This window comes from Phoca vitulina, unplaced genomic scaffold (assembly GCF_004348235.1).
Source record: "Phoca vitulina isolate PV1807 unplaced genomic scaffold, GSC_HSeal_1.0 scaffold7, whole genome shotgun sequence".
NCBI lineage: Eukaryota > Metazoa > Chordata > Mammalia > Carnivora > Phocidae > Phoca > Phoca vitulina.
Genome location: NW_022589710.1, coordinates 50,502,765 through 50,526,053, shown reverse-complemented (window position 1 = coordinate 50,526,053; position 23,289 = coordinate 50,502,765). Strand labels below are relative to the sequence as shown.

The window sequence follows — 23,289 nt, the reverse complement described above, 5'->3', positions numbered from 1 at the left end:
CGCTGGCCAGCCGGAGTGCGGCCGCAGCCGGGCGCAACACCCCGGGCGGGTCCTCGCTGCCCGCCGAGTTTAGCGCAAACCGGGACCGCTGGGCGCGAGCCGCCACGAGCACAGCAGTCGCCGCGCGGAGTCGCCGGGCGGCGCGGGGCTCCTAGGGCAGCGGAGGACTCCGCGAGGCAGGTCAGGAACTGCGCTCTGGGGCCATCTGCTGCGGAGAACAGGGAACTGCAGGAACACTTCCGAGCCCTGATCAGAACTCTGAATCCGGCTTTGCCATAGGATTTGAAGTTGACGAGTCAATTCTGGTCTGCCCAGGAATTTTATTGAGCCATATTCTGCCCCCCTTCCCCCCCACCATCCCCCAAAGATGGGAAGAAAAAGAATGCGTAAGTGGCACACTATCACCTACTTACCAGTCTTTGCATAGTAGCTAAAAAGATAATTTAAAATATAAATCAGATTGTCCCAATTTCCCTCTTAGAAGCCTTCAGTTGCTTACTAATTCTTCTTGGGGGTAAAGAGAATATCAACTCCTCACATACTGTGTGATTCCATTTATATCTTCTTCTGGGACAGGGACAGACGATGGAAATCCGAACAATGATGAGAGAGATTGACCAGAAAAAAGACAGGAAAGAACTCACAGGGGTTATGGGAATGCTCTATATCTTAATTAGCCTGGAGCTTAAGTGGATGTATACATTTATTAAAATTCATTGCACTGTACACTTAAAATATTTCAAAGCTTATAAGCTTTTATTAATAATCACCGCAAAATAGAAACAACCCAAAATTCCATTGACTAGGTAATGAACAGTGATACCTCCATACAATGGAAATACTCTATTGCAAAAAATAAAAGGGGGGGATAACAAAATTAAAAAAAAAAAAGAAAATGATATATAAATTCTTTAGCCTAAGCACTAAGGCCCTACTTTAGGGGCTGGTAAACTTTTTCTGTAAAGAACTATATAGTAAATATTTTAGGGCTTTGTGGGCCACATACGACCTTTGTCACGTTTTCTCCTCCTCCTTCTCTTTTTTTTACACAACCCTCTACAAATATAAAAGCCATTCTTAGCCTGTAAGCTGTACCAAAACAACCCTGGGGAAGGATTTGACCTGAAAGCCAAAGTTTGCTGATCCCTGCCTTTCAAGGTCCAGCACCTGCCATCACTTTGCTGGACCTGGAACAAGACAAGTTTATTATCACCTCCGGGATTTGTTGTCACTGGAACTCTATGCTGTGAAGGATCTGTCCCCAGATGTTCACATTATTCAAATCTTGCTTTAAATATCACTGCCTCAGAAAGGTCTCCTCCGACAATCCTGTCTAGTAATGCCCCCATCATATTACCTCATTTCACTGTCACCAAACCTCTTATCATTGGTTATTGTTACTGATTAGTTTACTCATTTATTGCTTGTCTCTTTCGGCCCTCCCATCCCCGTCAAAATGGAAACTCTAGGTGTGCTAATCAGGAAAGAAAAAGACACAAAGTACCAGTCTCAGGTATGAGAGAGTTGACATTAGAACACAGTACACAGCTATGAAGAGGATGACAAGAGGATATTATGGACACATTTATGCCAATAATTTAAAATTTATTAATGTTCTCAAATAAGCAGCTTTTTGTGTCATAGATTCTATATTGTTATTCTATGTTCTATTTCATTGATATATGCTCTGATCTTTATTGCCTTTTTTTGGGGGGGGGCATACATTGGGTTGGATTTGTCCTTCTTAGTTTCTTTTCTCTTTTCTTTTCTTTTCTTTTTTGTTTTTTAAGTAGGCTCTATGCCCAACATGGAGCCTAATGCAGGGCTTGAACTCACAACCTGAGATCAAGAATCAAATGATTAATGGACTGAACTACCTACATACCCCTGTCCTTCTTAGTTTCTTAAGTTGAAGTCTGGAGGCATTGATTTGAGACATTTTCTCTTTGATAATATTATCGATATATTGAGGTATATATATTCCCTATAAGTACTGCTTCAGAGACATAAGTTTTGATATCTTGTATATTTATTCTCCTTCAGCTTAAAATACTTTCTAACTTTTAAAAATGTCTTCTTTGATTCATGGGTTATTTAGAAGTATATGAGTTTCCAAATGTATGGGGATTTTCCTGATATTGTTCTGTTACTGATTTCTAAAAATATTCCATTTAGAGAAAGAATATAGTTTTTATGACTTGAAAATGTTTAAATTTAGTGACACTTGTGACTCAGAATGTGGTCTATTTTGATAAATGATCAGTGTACATTTAGAAAAATATGTGCATTCTGCTGTTGTCAAGGCATGCATTCTGTAACTGTCAATATGTCAAATTGTTGATAATGTTCAAGTCTTATATATTTTTTATGATTTATCTACTTATGTTGATTATGAGATGTAGGTACTGAAATTTTTTACTACATTGGGGATTTTTCTTTTTTCCATTGCATTTCTGTCAGTTTTTGCTTCGTGTATTTTGACATTCTGTTTATTAGCTACATAAATGTTTAAGAACTGTATTATTTTCTTGGCAGATTTATGCCTTTATCATTATTAAATGGACTTCTTTATTTTTTGTGCTATCCTTTATTCTTTAATCTACTTATTGATAGAGCCAATCCAACTTTCTTTTGGTTAGCATTACCATGTTACTGTTTTTCTATACTTTTTTTCATCCTCTTTATGTCTTTATTTTAAAGTGCATTTCTTATACATACCATAGAGTTAGGTTTACTTTCAACCTGACAATCTCTACCTTTTATTTTGGTTGTATAGATTATTTATATATGATGTCATTAGTGATAATAAGTTTAAGTCCATAATCTTGCTATTAGTTTTTTATTTGTCCCACTTGTTTTTTGATCTTTTTCTCCTTTTTTTTAAACCTCCTTTTGCATCAATCCAGGAACTTTCATCATTTCATTTTATCTTCTTTGTTGTCTCACCTATAACTCTTTGTCTGGTTATTATAGCGGTTGTTTTAGGGTTTATAGAATGCATCTTTAAGTTATTATAGTCTACCTTCAGTTGATATTATACCACTTTATGTATGATTTAAGAACCTGACTTCCATTTTTTTCTCTCCTAGAGCCTTTTGCTTCTGTTGCCATGCATTTTACCTACACATAAGTTATAAGCCCCATAATACATTGTTATTTGTTAAGATAGCCAATTTTCTTAAAGATGTTATTTACTTATTTGAGAGAGAAAGAGACAGAGTGCATGTGCACTAAGGGGAGGAGGAGGGGCAGAGGGAGAAGCAGATTCCCTGCTGAGCAAGGAGCCCAACAAAGGGGCTCAATCCCTTGATCATGACCTGAACTGAAGGCAGACGCTTAACCACTTAACGGACTGAGCCACCCACGTGCCCCAATAGCCAATTATCTTTTAAAGGAATTTAAATCATAAGAAAAGATTTTCATTAACATTTCTTGTAGTACAGATCTTCTGGTGATGAATGATTTCAGCCTTTGTGTGTCTGAAAATGTATTAATCTTGCCTTCGTTTCTAAAGTATATCATTGCTAAACATAGAATTAAAGATTGACAGTATTTTTCTCTTTTAGTATTTAAGAAATATTGCTCCATTGTTTTGTTACTTGCATTGTTTCCAATGATGAATATTCTGTCATAATTTTCTTTGTTCTTTTGTAACACACTTTTTTTTTTCCCCTCCCTCTGTCTGCTTTTAAGACTTTCATTATCACTGGTCGATTACCATGTACCATGATGTATTTTTCTTCATATTTCTTGTGCAGTATTTTGAGGTCCTTGGATTTGTGTATTTATGGTTTTCATCAGATTTGGAAATTTTTTAGCCATTATTTCTCTATATTTTTTTCTATCCCCTTATCTCTCTCTAGTCTTTTGAGGATTCTGATATTATACTTATATTAGGCTGATTAAAGTTGTCTCACAAAGAGCTCATTGATATTTTTTCATTAGAAAATTTGTTTTTCTCTCTGTTTTTCATTTTGGATAGTTTCTTTTGCTGTGTCTTCAAATTCCTTTTTTTTTTTTTTTTTTCTCTGAAATAGTTGATCTGCCACTAATCCCATCAGTATAAATTTCATCTCAGGTGAAGTTTTCATTATCTAGAATTTCAAATTAAGCCTTTTTCATATTTTCCCTGTCTCTATGTAACTTCTTGAACATATAAAACACAATAACTATCTTGATGTCTGCATTTGTTTAATGCTGCAACAAAGTATCACAAACTTGATGGCTTGCAACAACAGAAAAATAATTCCCTCCTAGTTTTGGAGGGTAAAAGTCCAAAGTCAAGGTGTTTTCAGGTACATGCTCTGTGTGAAGGTTCTAGGGGAGGACACTTCCTTACTGCTTCTAGCTTCTGTTGGTTGGCAACGTTCCTTGATGTCCCTTGGCTTCCGTCACTCCAGACTCTCCTCATTACAAGATGTTCTCTCTGCATGTCTCTATGACCAAAATTCCCTCTTCATATAAGGACAGGTGAGCCCCAATCCAGTATAATAACCTTCAATTTAACTTGAATATCTGCAAAGACACTATTTCTAAATAAGGTCACATTCACAAGTACCAGGTATTAAAACTTCAAGATATCTTTCTAAGGGACAGAATTCAATCCACAAAAATGTCCTTGTTTGGTAATTCTAACATTTTTGTTAGTTCTGGGTCAGTTTAGATGGGTTTATCTTTCTCCTTAAAAAAAGGTTGCATTTTCCTTTTTCTTGGCATGCCTGATAATCTTTCTTTGGATAGTAGATATTGTAAATTTTACTTCTTTTGGTGCTGGGTTCTTTGCCTTCATAGAAATATTCTTGATATTTGTTACCAGATATGGTTAAATTACTTGGAAAACAGTTTGATATTTTTGGATCTTGCTTTCAAGGTTTTGTTAGGTGGAAACAGAATAGCATTTGATTTTTTGCTAGATAGTCCCCATTCCTGACCCAAGAGTTTTCTGAGTATTCTACCTAATGGTCCATGAATAATGAAGCGTTTCAGTCCAGCTGTTGGGAGTAGTCACTATTTCTGGTCCTATGTGACAAAGAGGCACTTTTCCCTCCAATCTTGTTAGATGCTTCTTTCTCTAGCTTCAGTATCCTCACAAGCACGTGAAGATGCATTCTCTGCAGAATACTCCATGGAGACCCTTCTTGGTTCTCTGGAGTTTTCTCTCTATATAGCTCTCTTCTCTCCAGCTTTTGTCCTGAAGACTCTAGTTACATTGGGCTTTTCAGATTCTCAGCTCTGTTTCTTCAATTCAGAGCATGCCGTGGGCTCTGCCTGGCTTCTCCTGGTACCATGGCCTGGAAATTCAAGGCAGTAAATTCTGTTAATCGTAAGGCTAATCTTATTTGTTTCCTGTCTCTCAGGGATCATTGGCCTTTTTTGTCTAATGTTTACTGTCTTAAAAAACATTGTTTTGTATATCTTACCTGCTTTTTTTGTTTGATTCTGGTGGGAGGGTAAATTTGGTCTCTGCTACTCCATCCCTGCTAGGAACAGAAGTGGTATGCTGAGATCTGTAACATTTTAATCAGGGTTTTGACTGCGTGAAATTGGCTTGGTGGCAATTATAATGCAGGTAAAATCTCCTATGTCTACTGGTTTCAATTCAGTAAATTTGAACAAGCCTTCAGGATAACCATGTTCTAACAGCCTGCTCAACAAATTGCTATGATAATCAATAAAGCAATTTTCTTTCCTTAGCATAACTTTTAAACTAGGGCAAATGAACACATGACATGAGAAGGTGAATCACTTTAAGAGAAAAGTGTTAGCATTCAGATTCATTAAAAACACACAAAAATCCTTTTAAATATAACAGATGAATGAGAATAGCTATAGAACATGACATATTTTTTTCTGGTAGAAGAACCATTAACATGGTCCAAATATCAGAAAAGAGTGTTTAGTGTGAATTCCTCTTTTTTCCAAAGGTGTCTATTAAAGTAGAGCAAAGGCTGTATTACTTAGCTTTAATGAAAATGTTTTATAATTTTGGGTTTGTACATTAGTAGTTGTTCATTTTGACCTGAATGCATACAAACTGCTGTGCTTTTTATACATGATGCTCCTGATAGTGACAAATGCCTATAATTAGTAAGTGTGTGACTGAAAAGAACATTATGGGATCAACAGTGCTTCCACACAATGAATGGTTGATGATGATTCTTTCAGAAGTGGGCATTGCCATCTTTGGAATATCTTCTTTTATTTTGACTCTTCTCAGACTTGCAGTTATCTTGAAAACTTGATTGCAGAAAAGGTCAAGAACCATTTATGATCACTTTGTGCTGGAATAAAGAGAGTGGCTTTCATCACTGTCTTTGTTTAGAGAGAATTTCGAGTAGTTCCATTCAGTCCTAATGAATTAGGATGTTGGGGATTTCTCCTTTACCTTACCCTATCATCCCATTTTGGTGTTTCATCTTCCTTCTTATGATTTATAATTGTCCTGTGATATTACAAGGGAGCTTGCCCATCTGTGGTGGCTAGATGGAACCAGGCAAAGTCGAATGGTACTGATGGTCATTACTTGTGCTGGACAATCATTAGACAAAATGCAGGCTGTTTTTGAAGGGATATTCTCTCTTAATGCCAATGGGCAGGATGGCTAGGTTCAGGCTATGAATAGTACTTGCTTGAGTCTTGAGTGGAGGCTGGGCACTCTATGGACATGAGCTTTCCTTCAACACCTTCACATCTGTCCCCCAAGCCCTCATTCGAGGACTCTCTTTTCTGTTTCTTATCACAGTTCCCCAAGAGGAATAACTTTTATTTTGGGGGACTGCTCTTGTTAGTTTCAGGTGTACAACATAGTCGTTCAAGAAGTTTATATCTTATGCTATGTTCACAAGTATAGCTACCATTTGTCACCATATAACACTATTACAGTTTCATTGACTATATTCTTTATGCTGTGCCTTTTATTCTCATGACTTATTCATCCATAACTGGAAGTCTGTATCTCCCGCTCCCTTTCATCCATTTTGCTCATCCTCCCTCTCCCTCACTTCTGGCAACCATCAGTGAAATCATATGGCATTTTTCTTCCTCAATCTGACCTATTTCACTCAGCATAAAACCCTCTAGGTCCTTCCATGCTGTCATACATGACAGATCTTATTTTATATATATACATATGTATATACCACATCTTCCTTATCCATTCATCTATTGATGGACACCTAGGCTCCTTCTATATCTTGGCTATTGTAAATAATGCTGCAATAAACATAGTATGGAATTAGTGTTTTCATTTTCTTTGTGTAAAATATCCAGTAATAGAATTATTGGATCATATAGAATTTCTATTTTTAATTTTTGGGAGCAACTCCATATTGTTTTCATAGTGGCTGTACCAATTTACATTCCCACCAACAGTGCAAGAGGGATCCTTTTTTTCCACATCCTCACCAACACTTGCTATTTCTTGTCTTTTTTTTATTTTATCCATTCTGACAGGCAAAAGGTGATATCTCATTGTGGTTTTGATTTGCATTTCCCTGATGATTAGTGATGTTGAACATCTTCTCATGTGTCTGTTGGCCATCTGTATGTCTTCCTTGGAAAAGTATCTATTCAGGTCCTCTACTCATTTTTTAATCAGATTGTTTTGGGTTTTTGTGGTGTTGAGTTGTATGTTTTTTTAAATATATTTTGTATATTAACTCCTTATCAGATATGTCATTTGCAAATATTTTCTCCCATTCAGCAGGTTGGTTTGTTTTGTTGATGGTTTCCTTCACGGTAAGAAAGCTTTTAATTTTGATGTAGTCCCAACAGTTTATTTTTGCTTTTGTTTCCCTTGTCCTACCAGACATATCTAGAGAAATGTTGCAATGGCCAATGCCAGAGAAATGCCTGTGTTCTCTTCCAGGATGTGTATGGTTTCAGGGTTCACATTTAGGTCTTTAATCTATTTTGAGTTTGTTTTTGGTGTGGTGGTAGAAAGTGGTCCAGTTTCATTCTTTGGCATGTAGCTGTCCAGTTTTTCCAGCACCACTATTGAAAAGACTGTCTTTTCCCCATTGTACGTTCTTGCCTCCTTTGGCATGGATTAATTGACCATAATCGTGGGTTTATTTCTGGGCCCTCTATTCTGTTCCATTGGTGATCTGTGCAATTTCACAGGGCCCTGTTCTTGGTTTAAGGCCCTGCTGACACCATTTTGACAATCTGACTCAGTTTTGAACAGGGCCTGACATTTTCATTTTGTGGCCAGTCTTATGTGAGGATCTAGATGCTTAATGCTCATAAGCCAGGGTAAGAATACTTTTTCTTCTTCTTTTTCTCCTCTTCTTCTCCCTTTCTGCTTCCTGTGGTCACCTTCCCTGAGGCTATAAGCAGAGCAGCTTAGCTGGCTGAAATAGAGGTGGGAGAAGAACCAAGTGGGAAAAGAGAACACTTGAGAAAATTTTTGGCTAGTATTCCAATTATATTTTTCTGTCACATGGGAATAATCAATTTGTTGCTGTTGTTTTACGGTAGTATGAGTTTGCAAGGTATTGGTGAAACACAACTTCTGCTCCTTCTACTTGAAATAGCACTGCCTATGTCTGCTTCCAACAGCCTCTAGTAGAGTAGCTGCTTTTCTTGTCTATGCTTATCCATTTTAGATGAGTTAGGGTATGATGATCGTGTCAATACTTTCAGACTAGTCCTCTCCCAGAACCTCCTATTGATTAGCCCATTTAGATGTTTAATGTTTGGTATGGTTCAAAATTGTTTCTGATGAAACTGCTAAAAAAATTAATGTAATATTAGGACCTCAGATCTCACAGGCTGGACAGTTAGGCTTCACCAATGTAATCTTAGTTAAGGGTCTTTGGATGTCAGTCAACAGAATTTAAGCTTCAAAGGGAACACCAGAAGGCAACAAGGTATATTCTTTGATCTAAGCACCTAGAACAAAACAATAAACTCTCAATGTTCATGGAACTAACTTTCTGGGATATCATATTATATATCAGCCAACATATATATATATATTAATATCTTTCTTAAATTTTATTTTATTATGTTATGTTAGTCACCATACATTACATCATTAGTTTTTGATGTTGTGTTCCATGATTCATTGTTTGCGTATAACACCCAGTGCTCCATTCAATATGTGCCCTCCTTAATACCCATCACCAGGGCGCCTGGGTGGCTCAGATGGTTAAGCGTCTGCCTTCGGCTCAGGTCATGATCCCAGGGTCCTGGGATCGAGTCCCGCATCGGGCTCTCTGCTCCTTGGGAGCCTGCTTCTCCCTCTGCCTCTCTCTCTCTCTCTCTGTCTCTCATGAATAAATAAATAAAATCTTTAAAAAAAAAAAATACCCATCACCAGGCTAACCCATCCTCCCTACCCCCTCCCCTCTAGAACCCTCAGTTTGTTTCTCAGAGTCCATAGTTTCTCACAGTTCATCTCCCCCTCTGATTTCCTCCCCTTCATTTTTCCCTTCCTACTATATTCTTTTTTTTAAACATATAATGTATTATTTGTTTCAGAGGCACATGTCTATGATTCATCAGTCTTACACAATTCACAGCGCTCACCATAGCACATACCCTCCCCAATGTCTATCACCCAGCCACCCCATCCCTCCCACCCCCACCACTCCAGCAACCCTCAGTTTCCTGAGATTAAGAATTCCTCGTATCAGTGAGATCATATGATACTTGTCTTCCTCTGATTGACTAATTTTGCTTAACATAATACCCTCTAGGTCCATCGACGTCATTGCAAATTCAGCCAACATATACTGAGGGCTTACTATGGACTAGGCACTGGGTGAAATGCTTCATACACATTCATTTCTTTTATCCTCAAAACAACTTTACATGTTAGGTACTATTCTTATCAACTCCATTTGGCAGGGGAAGAAATGAAGACACGGAGTGATTAGGTACTTGCTTGAGGTGAGACAGCTGAGAGGTATTACAGCTAAGATTTGAACCCAAGTGGTCTGGGTCAAGAATCTGTGCATTTAACCACCTCTGGCTGCTTCTAATGTATCCCAGAACACAAGTACGTGAAATATAGTGGAAATAACAAGAGATTAAAGCCAGGAACTTGGAAATTGTCAGGAGCCAAAGTTCTGTCCTCTTAGGTTTATTTCCTCTGGGGCTGCACAGTTTACTTTTGCTGATTTACTCATTTCTCTCTTTCTCTGCAGATTAGATTTTTCCATTTCTCCTTGAAGGGTGATGAAGATGGTCACCTCACCGTGACAACCTCAGCTTGTACCTGTACATCAAGACTCTTCAGACAACCAATTGAATGCTGGAGTCCCAATTTTAAACCCTTAAAGGATAAAGATCCTGAATGGCTCAAATTGTTTCAGCCATTTACCAATCAGCCATGGTCAGAGAAGGGGCTTTATATAATATAAACAAGACTTTGGGGCCCAACACTGTGGGTAGAATCATTTCAAGTTAAGGGGTGATATGGGTGAGGTGTGTCAAAAATATCTGCTACATCTACCATTATCAAGGTATTGTGTTGTGGGAAAATCATTGATGACACTAGTAGTAAATGGGTACAATTTTGAGGAAATCATGTGTTACAGGCTGAATCGGGTCCGCCTTCCTCCCCAGCCTTATATGTTGAAGCCCTAAGCATTAATATTACCATATTTAAAGAAAGAGCCTTTAAGCAGGTGATTAAGGTTTAATGAGGTTTTTAAGGACGGGGGCCCTAATACAAAATAACTGGTGTCTTCATAAGAAGAGGGAGAGACATCAAGTACCTGCCTGCACGGGGAAAAGGCCATGTGAGGACAAAGAGAGGAAATGACTATCTGCAAGCCAAGGAAAGAGTCCCCAGGAGAACCTAAACCTGCTGATACCTTGCTCTTGGATTTGCAGCTTCCAGAACTGTGAGAAATAAATCTCTGTTTTTTTAAGCCACCCATTCTGTGGTATTTTATTATAACAGCACTAACAATGTAATCTCTCTGTTTCTATTTACTAACAATGTAATCGATGTTTCTGTTTACATTGTTTGCAAAAGAAGGGTTCTGCAGGTGATAATCTTTGTGGGCTTTTCCGACTCTAAAATCAGGTGATTCTACTTGAGTGTGGCTTTGGGGTTGGATAATGTGGGTCTGTCACACTGATTAAAAGCAATAAATGTTTTTAGGAGTTATAAGACACATTTTATGTAAAATATTTTTTGTTGGCTTTCTTATTTCGTCTATTTTATTAAGGAGGAGAAAGATTCTATGATCTGACTTAACTAGATTTTTTCCGATGTCACATCTGTGGATGGAGAGCACACCATATGACAAAAAGCTCCTTTAATTTAATAGTGTATTTTAAAATATCTTGGTCATAATGAACTCAAATCTGATTCTCCACCCATTAGTCCCTGTTGTGTCCTCTGATTTTGCTTTATTTTGTTAATATCACTTTAAAAATGGGGGCTCCAGAATTTAATCTGTTCTCTAAATATGGTTGGACTAGTGAAGAGAGGTTGTGGACAGTCAATTTTTATTAATGCAGCCCAAGATGACATTAGCTTTTTTGTTAGATCCTGCATTTGATCAGATATCACTTCCTCAAAAAGTTTCTCTTTCATGTCTCTCCATGGAAACCTACACAGTACTTTGTAGAAATTTGTTTAGTAGTACGTTTTTTCACTTGACTGTGAGCAAAATGAAGGCAAAGAAACTTGTTCATCTCTTCATGTTTACTGCATTTTTAGTGTCTAATACAAGTGTCTGGATGCTAGAAAGATATGACATACATTTTCTGAATTAAATGAATGAATATAATTGTTTTGAAAAATTAAAATGTTAACATAAATGGAGTTATGTTTCTCCATGCATATGGGAAAACTTTATGGCTGTTCTGAATTATCTTAATCCCTGTATCAGGTGGAGTATATTCTTGAATACAACTATGAGTAAGCAGCTTGAAGACAGATGAAAATACATAGGTAATTTTTAGAATTATTTTATGTTCAAACTGGTTATGAAATAAACTTTACCCCTCAATGTTGGCCAGAGAAAATAATTGAATTATTCGAATATATCAAATTTGTATGCTAATTATTTATGATTTTGTGTGTGTATGAGAGGGTTGGGGGATGGGGAGAGAGAGAGGAAGGGAGAGTGGGAAGTGAGGAAAGACTGAGAAGAGAGATACTGATTTTAAAAGATTTGGCCCCTGCCTTTGAAGGGCTGAGTCTGATGGAAGAGACCAACTGGGAAATGGATAATTACAGCACAAAATTATTAGAATAGGGAAACTGTGCATTTAATGTGATCTAGCTCTTCTTGAGGTAGCCAGGAAAGCTTTCACAGATAAAGTAAAATTTGATTTTAGCCTTGAGGAGGAAGCTATCAATGGTCTTTTTGGCAGAGCACGAGGAAATGAGGCTCTACATGACTAATTGATTTTCACATCTCCTGAGCTTTTCCAAAGTTGAATTCTTTGCTGAGGTTTTTATAGCCCCCCCCCTTTTTTTTGCGACTGAAACCAACTTCTCTCGGTGGAATGCGTCTCTCTCATCTTCTAAAATGACTGAGGAGATGACACTGTAGACTGAATGTAGCAGCAATCATGCAGTGACGGCCTTACAGACTTTCGTTTGCTGTTAATGAGTATGTGATCTTGGGTAAGTCACTCCTTCCAGGCCTAAAGAGTTTGACTAGATAATTTCTGTTCCCTTCCAGTTCTAAGAATTTGTGAGCCTTCGGAAAAAGACACTGGGATCTGGTATTAAGGGGATTTGTACATTTCACTTCTGGAAATTACTCTTCCCTATTTTGAAAGTCGTAAAAGAAACGGAGTCTGTTATTACTGCAACTACTTTGAATTTTTCTTATTTTTTAAAAAAAGTAAATATTTTAGACTTTTCTGAATAAATTACAGTCGGGGGCAAGGCAGCTAATTCACCATCAGGTGTTTCCCTCCTATTTAAGCTACTGGCCCTTTAACAAAAAAAAGAACAGGGCAAGAGGGCGCGGCCTAGGCACTCAGGTGCCGGCTAATCCGGCTTCTTCCGGGAAAGTCGCCCTAAAGCCCGTCATATGGCATCCTGGGATTTGAAGTTTCCCTTCGGGCCTCTCTCTCGACGACTCCCTACTTTTGAGGACAAGATGGACTACAACTCCCAGAGGGCTAAGCGGCAGGAGCGGGGTCTTGTTCTCTCGCTGTGGCTAGGCGGCTAGTTCAAGTTGCCATAGCTGCGAGTCTGGGGAAAGCACAGGCGGTTGCGTCGCAGCGTCAGGTCAGTTGCACCTTCTGGGTCGCTGGCGGCCGTGGGAGCCGGCAGGGGCCTCGGCGATGATCCGGCTTTAAGGACCTGGGGTCCTCTTCTATCTCAGGTACCTGTCCCCAACTGCCTCCTCGCCCTTTCTTTACTACTTCCCTATCCTGTCTTAGAAGTTTTACGTCCCACTTCCCTTAGTCCCTGATGTGGGGACGCCAAAGCTGCGCGGAAATCTGGGGTGTGGCCGCAATGGGTGGGGTGTGTGCCAAGGTCGGGGTAGACAGCGTGCCTGGTATCCCGACGCCCCTCCCTCAGCATGAGTGTTCACGGTCGGGTCGTGGTCAAGTTATCCAGGGAATTTGAACTACGTAGTCCCTTTTTGGGGAGCAGCTGGTGTTGCTGCTGGCAGCTGCGAAGCCTGAGTTGTCAAGGATATTGGGCTTATTCTGGTGTTAACTTGCCCGAGATATAACTTGACGTTTTGTACCTGTTCTTTGGTTACAAGTTTGCTGCTCTCGGGAACGCTGTATCAGTGACCTGGCTTTCCTGGGCCATCGTGGAAGTTGCCCCAACGTTGGCTGTTAAGAGTTCCTTATTTAAGTTATTTGGTAGGAACGCCTGACCTTGAATTCCAGCTGCATCCTTTATTAGTTTGATGAAGCTCAGTCACTTCGGCAAGAAGTCTTGTAAAACCACTTTGCAGCCTTGTTCTAAGGAGGGTGTGGAGTATCTAGCACAGGGCCTGACACAGTGGAAGTGCTCAGTATTTGTTATTTATTAATTCGGCAGGACCGTGCTGTGTAATAGAAATATAATATGAGCCACACAAGTTTTAAATTTTCTAGTGCCCACGTTAAACAAGTAAAAAGAAAATGGTGAAATTAATTTTAAGAATTTAGCACCGTATATCCAGAACATTTTCATTTTAACATGTAGTCAATATGAACCTTTTTGAGATATGTTACATTTTTAAAACAATTTTTTTAATGGCATTAAATCTTCACATTCTGTTATTTTTATTTTACGCCTACAACCCTTATCATTTCAAACCCACCAGGTTTTAAGAGCTCAGTAGCCACATGTGGCTAGTGACTACTGTATTGGCAGCACAGATAGAAGATTAAAACTTCAACCATTTCGCATTCGTACAGAAAAATTTGGTTGTTTGTGTAACTCAGCTGGGGAAGGTTGCCTCTTTGTTAGATGAGTGAATTGTGTGTGCATGTTACCTGTGTCCTCTCTGTCATTGTGTGATATGGGTCACTTTGAACTCTCGGACAGTTTATTTTGATTTAATTTTTCCAGAGTACTTTTTTTCTTGAAGTTGTTTATAGATGTATTCCCAGAACTACTTTTTATGTAGACAGTGACCAGTTCCCAGACGAACTTTCTGTGGATTCTTACAGACTGCTTTGAAAGCAGTCACAGAGAATTGAAAATATTTCTGTCCATAGCTCTCTCTAACAACCAGAGACATTTTACTTTTACTTACTGATTTGCAGTACTAAATGTGGGAAGAGTTGGGCAGCTTATAAAATATTTCCTTTAGGAGTGCTGGCGGATAGTTCATTACTGGCTTAGAAATACAATTGGGCCATTAAATTCAGAAGTAACATGTCAACTTCATTACCTGCCTTAGTGAGTTTACCCACAGATAGACATGCTCAGGGACAGTATTTTTAGCCAGACTTGGGCTACAGTTCACGCTAGCCAGCCCAAGGGGTAACCAGGCATGAGTGGAAGTGACCAGTGAAGGGTATGCTGGCTGGGTACTTGGATGTGAAGAATTCCTGTGAGTTCACTGGGGCTTTTGTATGATCCAAGGAACACTTTCTCTGTTGTCTGTTATGCTGTAAATTGTACATGGTGAAGGTGAGCTTATTTTTATCCTTTATTATATATATAAAAAAATTAAGGTTGTAGTTGTATTTTACCCCCTTGTTTCATTTATCTGTAGGTGGTTTGGGGAAGGTGTAGGGGCGACCAAAGATCATCTACTTGACTAGGCCTTTTGCCCTGAACCTCATGAAGAAATGATAGAAGGCAAACACATGTGCCTAAGAAGAGCACGGAGGAGAACACAGAGGAGAACAACACGGAGTTTTGGGGGTGTGCTTTGTAAGTATGCTTTCTCCCTAAGTTTCTGAGTTAACAGATTTTCACATATGGCGGGTAAGAATATTTCAACAGATAGACTTTTGGGGGTAAGAAACTCCTTTCTAACATGCAGTATAAAGATAAAATAGGATGGTTGTGAGAAGGGTGTTACAAAAATTCAGATGAACAAAACGGATTTGATGTTACAAAAATTCAGGGCGACAAACTAGATACCTTAACAAAAGCAACAATGCTGTAACTGTTTTTGTTAGACAAGTGTTTGAGAACCTATTTTGTCCCAAGCAATGTATTAGGCACTCTTCACATGTTATCTATATAATACTTTTATTCTTATTTTCATTTTATAATTGAGGCAGTGGAAGTTCGGATAGATTTTTTTGACTTGCTTGCTATCTGGAGCCAAAACAGTGGTCTTTGTCCCCAGATCTTTTGACAAATCCCAGTCCTGCCCATTGCAAAGAAGCCCCATTGCTGTTTATGATTGTTCTCTAATCAGATTTGATTTACAGTTAGCATTTTTAGATTAGATATACCATATAAGCAGTGTTTACTGTTATTTATCTCTCTATATGTTCAAAGGGTTTTATTAGCCTTTTTTTTTTTTTTAAAGATTTATTATTTTTGGGGGGCAGGGCTGAGGGAGAGGGACAGAGAGAATCTCAAGCAGACTCTCTATTAAGCATGGAACCTGACGCGGGGCTCAATCCCACAACCCCGAGATTATGACCTGAGCTAAAACCAAGAGTGGGATGCTCAATCGACTGAGCCACCCAGGAGCCCCAATATTTTCATGCTGCATTTTGATAAAGGGCCCTTCAATATAGAGGGGAGACGCATTGGGACCTTGCAATAACACCATGTACAGATCTATGTTGTACAAAATTCTTAGAATTAAAGAATTTTAGAACTGGAGGGGCCTGATAGGATAGTCTAGCCCAGAAATTCTGAACTGCAGTCTTGATACATCTGGGAGTAATATGAAAATAATCTAGAGCTCATTGTTATCCGTATAACATTGTCACTGGGTTGATTCTATTATGAAATGTTTTCAGTCTGTTCATACTATTCTATAGTGTGTTTTTCTTTCTTGTTAATGTATTACATGTTAGCACATAAATTTCTGCCTTGCCTGTTTTAACTGCTACCAGTATCTCAGTGAGTAGATCCATTTAATCTATTTGTTTTTTCTTATTTATTTTTTTTTACTAATAATTCTGCAGTGAAATTATACACACACCTACACGTACACACACACACACACGAGGGGCGGGGAGGGGCAGAGAGAGAGAGAGAGAGAATCAGACTCCCTGCTGAGTGGGGAGCCCATGCAGGGCTGGATTCCAGGACCAAGCTCATGACCCAAGCTGAAGGCAGATGCTTAACCAACCGAGCCACTCAGGCACCCTGAAAAATTATTCTAGTTAATACTCTTATAGCAAGATGTACCCATGCCAAAGCTTTTTTTTCATCTGTACAAAACAGAGAAACAAGAATATGATTTTATTTTATCATTTTAATTTGCAATTATTAGTGAAATAAACTATGTTATATGTTAGGGCTGTATGCACTCTGTGAATAGCCTGTTTACATATGCTTTTGTATCCTTTACTACTGCACTGTTTTTTTTTTTCTATTTTTTTAAAAGAGATGATTAATCCCTTCATTCTCATATATTGCAAATATATTTGAGTTTGTCCTTTAGATTTTTAACCTTGTTTCTGGTGTCTTGTTATTAATGGTTACGAATGATCCTAAGAGACTAATCAGGCCTTTCTCAGGTATGTACACCTCCCTGAAATTCTTATAACTCTTAATGTAGATCTGTACAATCCTGGTGCTTGGAGTGTTTGGAAGATGGGAGTATTTGTGGTTACATGAATCCAGCTAGCTGATGAACATTTAGAGTCTACCCTGTGCATCAGATTTGCCATATAAGTGCTCATGAATGAATGAATGAATGAGTGCTCATGGATGAATGAGCTTAGAGATGAATGGAGGAGTGAATTAAAGTAAGCCTGAACTAGGCTTTTCTGAATGAAGAGAGAGATCATTGAAGAAGTGGCCTATGATTAGTATTTATTTATTTATTTGGTTGGTAGGTTGGTTCGTTGTCAAATGATCCATTATTGAAATATTTTCCTTTGTAGTTCTTAACTAGCTGGGCATTCCACTGCGCCGCCTGTTGATGTCATCTATGATGTCATGAGGGTGCCAGCCATCAGCATTGCAGCTCGTAAATTGGACAATCCCCAGGATCTCTTTAATGGTTCCAGAGAGTTCTCTGGCTAAAGATCCATGACACATCTGTTGGGCAATGTTGACAATCTCATCAAAAGTGATATTTCCACTGTGCTTAATGTTTTTCTGCTTCTTTCTGTCCCTTGGTGATTCCTTGAGGGTTCTGATAATCAGGGCAGAGGCAGAAGGTACTACTTCAGTCAGACCCAGGGGCTGATCTTCAGGGCCAGGGCAGACATGGCATCGACTTCCCCACCAGTGCACGTCAGGTATACGACTTTGATCTTGTTGGGGCCGAACTTAGGTGGCATCGTGGAAATGGCTGGTGTTGGATGAACTCGGATTCGGGATGAATGAAGGCAGTTGCACCTTGGCCTCCTCTGAGCCAAACACCAAAAGCTTCCTTAAAGGAAGAAGAGATAGGCAAATGTTATAGATCATAGAAAGAAAAAAAAATGCTTGGTGGTGGGAGAGTGAAGGCTTTAAAATGGCAAAATGGGTTTTCCTGTGAGCAGCAATTGGTACATCGAAGCAGTACTGAGAATGGACCCAGATGATAAAGAGCCCAAGTAATTGGGAGTTTAGAGCTCCATAGTGCAGATAAATAATAATTGAGGAATGCAGGTAGCTGCAAATGACAATGATAAAGTGATTTGTAGTAAGTCAAGGAAATCCTCTAGGTTTGATTCAGTTATAAGTTTTAACACATGTGTTCAAGCCAATTTGAAATGTTTATCCTTGTTTACTCTAAATAGACATATTATCAAGTATTCATATTTACACTGTTTTTCAGTTCAATCCATATTGTTTGAAGGCTTAAGATAATTAATCTAGGCCATTTACCACTAGAATTATTTCATGCAGCAGTTATTTAATTAGTACGTGCTATTTGCAAAGTGCTGTTCTTTGAAATTTGTCTCTGGATTAATCAGGATAATAAAGAAAATTTAATTGTAAATTCATTTAAAAATGTTCCAACTACATGCCCAGCACTATGCAAGGTATTGGAACACAACCATGAACAAAATAAATGGAGTCTCTGATGAAATTTAGAGTCTACTGAGGGAACAGACAAGTAAACAGCCAGTTAGCAATCTCTCGGCTGTGATGAGGTAGTATCCACTATGGGCACTTGACCCAGAGTTGGGTGAGGGCAGTGAAGGAAAGCTTTTTAAGGGAAGTTTCCTGTAAATTGAGATTTGAAGGAAAAAGTACGAGTTAGCTAAGGGAAAAGGAGAGAAAGGAAAGTTCTAGGCTATGAATCCTACAGTGAAATGAGTATGCCATGTTTGAGGAATTGAAAAAAAAAAAATTCCATGGCACAAATAATTACATTTTAAGGACATGTTTAATAAATGTCTTGCTATGATTATAGAGATATAAGAAAGCAGAGGGAGGCAAGATTACTTCTGGCTGGAGATGGCTTCACTGAGATTGTATTATTTGTGCTATGCCTGGAGCGATGAGTGGAATTTCAATAAGTGGCAGTAGTACACAGCAGAAGATGTTCTAGACAGAACTAATGATATTAGGGAGGGAAGTGATGGGAGAATAGCCGGGATCATAACAGCTGAATGCAGGCCTTAGGTTTTCTGTGGTTCTTTTGCTGGAGAGGAGGGCGGCTAGCTGAGGGTCTTGAGTTCCTGATTCAAGAACCTCGACTCAATCTTACATGGGCAGTGGAGTGTCCGTGAAAGTTGGAATGGCTAGGAAAAGACTCACAGAGAAACCATGTTGGTGGCTAGGACTGAGTTGAGAAAGGTCCTGAATGATGGGTGGTGCCAGTGGCGATGAGAAGGGGTAAATAGGAAGGTGGGAGAAAGGTTCAAGACTCGGCTGTGCCACTTGGGAGCTGTATAACCTTGGACACTTGTACTTAGCTTCTTTAAGCCCTTTATGTATATGTTGTGATGACAATAGTACTTACTTTGTAGGGTATTGTTGTGCGATAATCTGTTATGTGAAAGTCTTAGTTATTCAGCATTAATATTATTTCAACTTTTGTTTTTTGAAGGTTTTTGAAATTGAGGTTTTTAACCAGGGTCTACTTACATATACTCCCAGTAATTTAATTTTTAAATGTAATTGGTTTCAAATGATATTGTAGTGCATTTCATTATAATTGGATTCCTTTCTAACCCTATAGGTTTTAAAATTTTTATTCAAACATTTAAAAACATTCCCAGAAACAGCTCATGGTACAAGTCAAACTTAAGAACTCCAACGACCTTTTTAAAATAAATTTTATAAGTGGTTTTCTTTTTTATATTTTGGAAAGAATATACAAATCATTCTGTTTATCCACTTCTAAAAATAAGAATAAATGCCAGACTCTTGAATAAACATATCCATAAGTACAATAAAAATATATTCCAGTTTTTATTATAAAAGAGTTAAAGGAAAGATCTAAAGATATAAAGTAAAAGAAGAATGGGGCAAGAAAGAAATATGGGTATTGAGAGTGGTGGAAAAGAGAAATAGAAAATATGTATACATCATGAGGAGAATACCTTTTTTTAAAGTGTAAGGTTTTAGGATATGGTTTCTGAAAAATAGGGACACTTTTCGGCCTGAAATGGGTTGTAAATATTCTTAACAAGAGAAAGGATTATTTAAGAGATGTCTTAAAATAGCTGTAGTAAGTTGGATTTATAGCACATTTAAGTTTTTAATACTTTATTATCTTATATTCATCATATAAACCTTTAAACAAGTGCATATGGAATATTCTGGCCCTAAATGCATTTCTTGGAGGGGGAAGATGGATCATAAGAAATATAGTAGGGGAGGACAAAGAAAACATTTCAGTGATTGGGCAGTGTATTTGGAATTTACATAATTCTTTTATGTATAGAATGAAGTGGAAAAAGCACTAGCTTAGGGGCAGAAGATGTGGGTTCCACCTCTGTTATCGCATCTTTTTGGCAGAGTCATCACAGACAAGTATTTTACTCAAAGCTTTGTTTTTCTTCAGCAAAGGTAAAGGGTTGTAATTGTACCAACTTTACTGGATCAAAAGAGAGAAGGCTAGGGAAAATGCTTTGTAATCCATAAAACAATATGCAGATTTAAGGTATAAATAGCAATAAAATGTTTTCTTATTTTTTTTATTATGTTCAGTTAGCCACTGTATAGTACATCATTAGTTTTTGATGTAGTGTTCAGTGATTCAGTAGTTACGTACGTAACTGTTTTCTTAAAATTCTTAGTGTTTTGTTCACTAGGAAAGTCAAGAGGAGTTTCTTTTTATACTTTATTTTTTATTTTATTATTTTTTAAAGATTTTATTTGTCAGCACAAGCAGGGGGAGCGGCAGGCAGAAACAGGCAGAGAGAGAAGCAGGCTCCTGCTGAGCAGGGAGCCCGATGCAGCACTCAATCCCAGGACCCTGGGATCATGACCTGAGCCGAAGGCAGTCGCTTAACTGACTGAGCCACCCAGGTGTCCCTCTTTTTATACTTTATTTATTTATTTATTTTTTTTTTAAAGATTTTGTTTATTTATTTGACAGAGAGAGACACAGCGAGAGAGGGAACACAAGCAGGGGGAGTGGGGGAGGGAGAAGCAGGCTTCCCGCGGAGCAGGAGCCCGATGCGGGGCTCGATCCCAGGACCCTGGGATCATGACCTGAGCCGAAGGCAGACGCTTAACGACTGAGCCACCCAGGCACCCCCCTCTTTTTATACTTTAAAAACAAGAAGGAAGAGAACAAGTGTATTTCATAATATACTTAAGAAATTGCTTGTTTCTTTAGAAAAACTTAATGTTATACAGAGAACAGATACCCCCAACTGCCTATTTATGATTGTTTAGATTTTTTTTTCTCAAAAACTGCTAGACTTTCACTTGTTTTATCGACTGCTTATGCTTATTTTGAATTTGAATCTGTCCTTTCTTTCTTCCACCAGCCTGAAACCAACCTGTTTTCTCAGGGAGTGTAGGCTTGAGAGCAAACTTCAGGAAATTACCCATCTTCTGAACCAAATCAAATGATTTATTAATAAACTATATTTTTTCAGTTAGCTTTTGCTGCCTAACAAATCAAACCTTGGAGGCATAAAACAATACATGGTTATTGCTTGTGTGATGGGTTAGCTAAGCTGTCTGCTTATCATTCCTAGACTGATTTGTCTGTGTTCAGCTGGCTGATCTACTGATCTAAGCTGGAAGCCACTGGGCAACCATGGATCCCATACCATCCAACAGCATAGCCTGGGCACATCCTCATGGTGATGGGAGAGTTGCAGGAGAGCAAGTTCCAGTGCATAATCTCATTTCAAACCCCTGCTTGTGCCAGCTGAGCCCAGTTGCTTGGACCTGGGCTGGTAACTCCATGGGCAGGTAACTCCATCTATGGTAGGAAGGCAGTGTATGTAGGGAGGGGTGAAGAATGAGAGCCAGATTATGCGTTGTAGTACACTTTTGTTCTGAAAGTACTTTCTGATCTATACAATAGGGAAACATCCTAAGTGGGAAAACATTCTAAGTAGTTTTAGTCCTTCTGCTCAGTAGTAGTATATCCTTCGTTTTATAGTCTATAGGGATGGCTGATATCAAAGTTGTATTATCCATTTTTCCTTCTTGTCTATAGAGGAAAGCATTGTCTTTTGAGCATTTAACCTTGATTCGTTCTTCATGATTGACTTGCTCATTTTTAACTGGGGAAGGAGACTGGTAAACTTCCTTTGTCTTGGTTCTTTATCTAAAATAAAGTTGCAGGCTCAACTGGTAAGTGGGGCCAGTCAGGTAACTCACCGTGTGAAGCAGGTCCAGTGGGGACTGGGGAAAACAAGAAGGTATGTGCCTGACTCTAGGGCAGGTACTATAGGTATTATGTCCATGTTGCCGTGGAAAAATTCACCCCCAGTATTGCCAGATCTCTGGATTTTTTAAAGAGAAGTTGGAAATTGAAATTTTTATGTGAAATCTTTGTATTCAAATTAAAGCTTTAAAGTAACACAGTGAGTGTTATTTTTAAGTACATGTTGGTTGCCTGGATTTGGTATGTAGTCTTCCAGTTTTCATCCTCCAATTTAAACAAAATGGTGTCAGAAACTTGGATGCTAGCACCATCTTTGTCCATGCTGATACCTTGCCCAGTCTGAAGCAGTTTGGACAGTTAGTAGAGGTCATCTGTACCCCAAGAGTACTTCATTCTTACCAGCTATTTTGGGAATATTGTAATATGTATTTTTTTGGTTGGCAAATAAATGCAAGAGTGCAAATCTAGGGTTTAATTACAAATAACAAATCCATCTTGGGTTTTTTAGCATCCTTTTTCTGTTTTTTTTCCTCGGGTGTTCATTTGTTGTTTTTGTCTTGACATGTTTTACTTTCTATTTAATTTTGTAAACTTCATTTATTTTAGAAGTGTGTGGGTGTATAAATCTAAAATATCTATATCATTCTGATTGTGAGACAGGGAGGGGGTTATTAAGTAACTTTATTTTCTTTTAAAACAGCCCTGATTTTTATCAACTGGTACATATATAATTATCTGAGCAGCTACTAGTTTTTTTTCTCCATGTCTGAGTAAGCAGTCATTTTGTATGCTGCATGGCCTTTTCCGGAAACACCCCTGCTTCCTGCTGGCTGCGCGCTGGTCCCTGTGACTCTGTCCTTGAACTAAGAGGTATTGGAGTAAAGGGAGCAAAACGCGGCCAAGGGGCTGAGCCTGCCTGGCTTCACCCACTGAATAGAGGAGTGTGGGAGTGTGTGTGGGGGAGAGAGGAGATGCATGG

The 23,289-nt window shown here is 38.5% G+C and overlaps 1 protein-coding gene across 1 annotated transcript in view; it reads left to right on the top strand.

Moving 5' to 3' along the window:
• Nucleotides 1-13,148: 13,148 nt before the first annotated feature.
• CEP128 (centrosomal protein 128) overlaps nucleotides 13,149-23,289 on the top strand; it is a 419,635-nt gene continuing 409,494 nt past the window's right edge. Inside the window, exons 1-2 of the mRNA XM_032405704.1 lie at nucleotides 13,149-13,307; nucleotides 15,150-15,310. The gene's annotated coding sequence lies outside the window, so the exon portion shown is untranslated. The remainder of the gene's footprint in view (nucleotides 13,308-15,149; nucleotides 15,311-23,289) is intronic.